Source organism: Euleptes europaea, chromosome 1, assembly GCF_029931775.1.
Source record: "Euleptes europaea isolate rEulEur1 chromosome 1, rEulEur1.hap1, whole genome shotgun sequence".
NCBI lineage: Eukaryota > Metazoa > Chordata > Lepidosauria > Squamata > Sphaerodactylidae > Euleptes > Euleptes europaea.
In genome coordinates this window covers 159,016,259-159,020,705 of record NC_079312.1, presented here as the reverse complement: position 1 = coordinate 159,020,705, position 4,447 = coordinate 159,016,259, and the positions used below count along the sequence as shown (strand labels likewise).

At 41.9% G+C, this 4,447-nt stretch overlaps 1 protein-coding gene across 1 annotated transcript in view; it reads left to right on the top strand.

The window, feature by feature from the left end:
- Nucleotides 1-4,447, top strand: part of PMEL (premelanosome protein) — a 330,809-nt gene that overhangs the window by 285,293 nt on the left and 41,069 nt on the right. The gene's annotated exons all lie outside the window — the stretch shown is intronic.

The following is a 4,447-nucleotide window of genomic DNA, read 5'->3' as shown; positions in this document are numbered from 1 at the left end:
CGTTCCGAGCCAATTGGTGTTGGGCACCTGGAGAGCGGGCACGCCTTCTCGACCAATCGCCTTCTGCGAAACCGCACCCTTGCCCCGTCCGACTAATTGGAACGCAGCGACGGAAAGGACGGGCAGCAGCTGTTTCACCAATGGAGTAGAGAAGGGAGGCTAGCCAATCAAAAGGCACCTAGCTGAGACAAGAGGATGGTATTTCGTTAAAAGACGAGTGCGTCTGCCAATAGAAATGTCGCCGAGTGAAGAGGCTTGATAAACAACAAATAAGGTGACCTAAAAGGGTGGGGCCGCTTGCCATCTCTAACCAGTCACAGCTCAGACCTCAATAGCCGCTATCCAATCCCAGGCCAGATATCTTCTATGTCTCCCAACAAGAAGCAGGCAATGATTGACAAGCGAGTTGGTGGGCGTACCCCGAACGGTCCTGACCAATCAATTGTCACGCCGATACTGTTGGCCTGTGAGAGACGACCTAGAATTTGAATGGCAATGTACGGGGGAGAGAAGAGGCAACCTCTGGGAGCTGCATGACCTTTGACCCCTTTAACGTTTTCGGCGGTTGGTGAAACTATGGAAGAGGGGCGGCTGCGTGCGTCAGGGACTTCACTGGGGACGGGGCGGGCGGGCAGGACGGAGGGAGGGAGGGAGGCGGCCGCCCGTACGGAGCTGTAGGCCTGAAAAGGGCGGGGGGGGGGAGAGAGAATGCGTTCGATGGCGTGTTGACTGAATCTGAGTCTCTCATAACTTTCTGAACTCTGCCGCTTTCCTCATTACCACACATTTTAACCAAAAAATAGCTTGCAGCGTAGTTGAACAGGATTAAAAAAGAATACGCGTGATGATTTAGTAGTAGTTAGCCTGTCAGACTAGGATCTGGGAGGTCTGGGTACAAATTTCAACTCCGCCAGGACACTGCCTGGCCGCTGGTGGACCTTGGGCTAGTCACTCACTCCGCCTAACCTCCCTCACAGGGTTGTTGTGAGCAGAGAGCCTTGTATACCACTCTGAGCTCTTTGATTAAAACGTAGCTAATTGTTTAATGTTTAGCGTGGAGGTCCTAATCCAGGCATAATAGAATGGTACCTGGCTGCTGCCTCTTGACCTCTGAAAGGAAGAACAGACTCTTCTAACCCAACAGCCAGCAATAGGTCTCCGCAGTCTTACTGCAGTCCATATTGACTGTTGAGTGGGCATAAGGAGCTATCCATTAAGGCCAAACACAACGTGGGCATTAGAAGAGGCCATCTCAGACTCAATCCCTGAAGTCATCCACACAGGGAATTTTACTATAGTGTTATTAGTTTTTAGGGACTTCTCTGCCTCTCTGGTAGCTTTCGTGGTTCACATGAGCTTCAGCAGCTGTAGTGCTAAATCTTCACTGCTATAAAGGTTGTAGGTTTTGCCATAGAAGGATTAGACTAGTAGCCCGGTGGCTTCGTGATTAATTTGGAAATCTCCATTTTATGCTGGCAAGAATACAAGGTGCCTTTATGCTAGTGAATGGCATAGAAGGCACCCAGCCTTCAACAGAGCAGTTAATGTGATGGAGCAGTTAGCATGTCAGACAAGGAATGGAGACTCGGCAGGGTTCAGCTTTCACATCATGAAACCCACTGGGTGACCTCCCAATAAAACGCAACAAGAGAAAGCCATGTATACTGTTCTGAGCACCTTTTTGGAAGGGCAAAATTTCTATCTAGAATGTATTTTGCAACAAAGATCAAGCAATAGTTTCTAAAGCCGCTTCCAGGAGCTGTAAAACCCTATTAAACCAATCTCAGTCTCCATCTGAAATATTGTGAATAAGTAGGCTGTAATCCCAAACAGCAGTATAGGGATATCAACAGCACACGTCACACTACACTGTTATGTCACTCAGTCTCAGTGCCTCTGCCTGCAACGCGTAAATAAAAACACATTTAGGTTGCAGGAACTACTTTCATTCTTACCCCCCCCCCCATACATGCATGTCTTATTCTTACTTCCCCTTTGTTTGCAACATACGAGACAATATTGGATAGTTTTATTTCTCCCCTCTGTGCAGAATGCATCCTTAGGGTAACTTTTAAGACTCATAATATTTTCCCCTGCACTAGCATGAAATAACATGTTTGCCTTTTACCCGTTGGCGAGAGGGAAAGGGATTACTGGATTTCTACACTGAGCAGCCATCACCTCTGTTGAAAGCCATAGCATTAAACATTACCAGAAAAAACTGCTAACAAAATATCTGCCAGGCTAGTACTTTCATGGCTGTGGAATAAGATCATTTTCTAGACCATAGCCCACTCTCTGCATCATACATTCTACCTCCCGCCCAATCATTTGAAATCACATTAAACTTATAACGGTGGTGCCTAGTTATAGGCTAACCAAATTATAATGTATAGATTTTATATCCACAGTATCAGGGCTTTTTGGCTACAGCATCCCAGATTCTGTAGTTGGGCTAAGAAACACAACACACAAGAACCCACCCATTGCATTTTGTTCGGGTTATAAAATTTGAATTCCTTCTTCGTTGGAAAGTGAAAACAGAAGATTAGCAATGCAATCCTATGCAGAGCTATTCCAATCTAAGCCTACTGAAATAATGGGCATATACTGGAATACTGAAACCTGCACAGATTATATTGTAGGATTTAGAATTTAATTGGGATAAGCTCAATGTGGAGAATGGTTCAGAGAGGAAGTTTTTTCTTGGCTTGAGAGTCAGAGTGTTACAGTGGTTAAAGTGTTGGACTAGGATCTGGGAGACTCAGGTTTGAATCTCAACTCTGCCAAGGAAACTTGCTGGGAGACCTTGGGAGAGTCACACATACTCAGCCTTACCTACCTCACAGCACTGTTGTGAGGATAAAATGGAGAACAGGAAAACAATGTAAGCTGCTTTGGGACCACACTGGGGAGAAAGGTGGGATATAAATAATGTAACTAAGTAAATAAAAAATATCTGTATTTCCTACATGCACACTGCTGCCACACAGTGGGCACAATGAAACAATTGTTAAGAATTTCCATTTCAGGAGAAAGCCACACATTAAAAGTAAAAATATTTTAATGATTAGTATACTAATTTTGCAATATTTTAGAAATATTTGTAAGAGAAAGAACTACCAAAAACAGAAAGATAAAAATATATATTTTCTTTTTTAAAAACATCAAGGTGCTTAGACTAACAAATGTTATACAAATCCAAAAGCTTGCTTTAAAACTAACAGCTTTATAAATATAGAGCACTTCTTCCAGTACAAAAGAGATGGGGGAAAGAAAGTTATGAGTCCAAATACTGCATGTAGACAATATGGTTAATAAAACCCTTTCTGATTCTGAAGGCTTTGTAATGATGTTTTGCTGGTTGATGCTGGCATTTGTAAACTATTAGAGCTTACTAGGTCCAGGTTACTAAGAAACAACCTATACATATTAGCCATTTTCGTATTCTGTCCTGAAAACATTTGTCCTGAGAAAGAACAGATGAAAATTTTTAAACATACATGAAAGATCATTACAAGTAAGTTTCCATCCATACATGAAACCATAGATACTTCACCCAAGAACACTACATAGATTATGATGGGGTGGGGGGTAACAGCCCCCTTCCCGATCTTCATTGAACTGAGTAAGGACAATCAGATTCCATCCTCTTAGTACACAAGAGAATCTCTTTATGTGAAATATGCCAAAATCATCCTTTTATAATAAAATACAATATATTCCTCAGTTTACAATAGCCTTAAATTTTAGACGAACTGCAGTTGTCAGAGACCAATCATGATTTTCTGTTTCAGGGTTTATCCTTTGTGCTATGACTGAATGAATGTTGGATTGTAAATTAATTCATATTCTGCATTGCATTTTAGTTAAATAACCAGAACAGTTCAAATGTTGAGGTACAAAGAGGTACAAAGAGAGAGGTTTTGACATTTCAGCTCTTACAGAATGAGACCCTTGCATTTACAATTCAAATTTCCTATCTGAAAATAGATATTGCATTATTTCGGCAACTCCTACTTACTGGATCTCTCTTGCCCAGGGGAGAGAGAAGCAGCTCGAAATGTTATGCCTTTATTTTCACACACCTCAAATTTCAAAAGTTAAAACAGTTTTCTTTAAAAAAAGAAAAAAAGAAATTACATTTGAACAAAACACTGCTTGAAGCTAAAGCAGCTGGCCAGGAGGCTGGTTATTTACTGAAAAAATGCTTCAGAAAAATAAATGAGATTTGCCAACTGTAGACTGATTTGTAACCAATATGAAATGGAGAAACAAGGCAGCCAGATTTTTGGCAATACTGCTCCTCCATCTAATCTTAATATTGACCAGAAGTACAAGGAAAGATCTGCTACCTCATTGACAAACACAAGCACCAGACACTGGTCAGTAGGTTAATAGAAATGGACGACGTACTGATAGGATATGTCTGTTCTCCTTAGTAAAC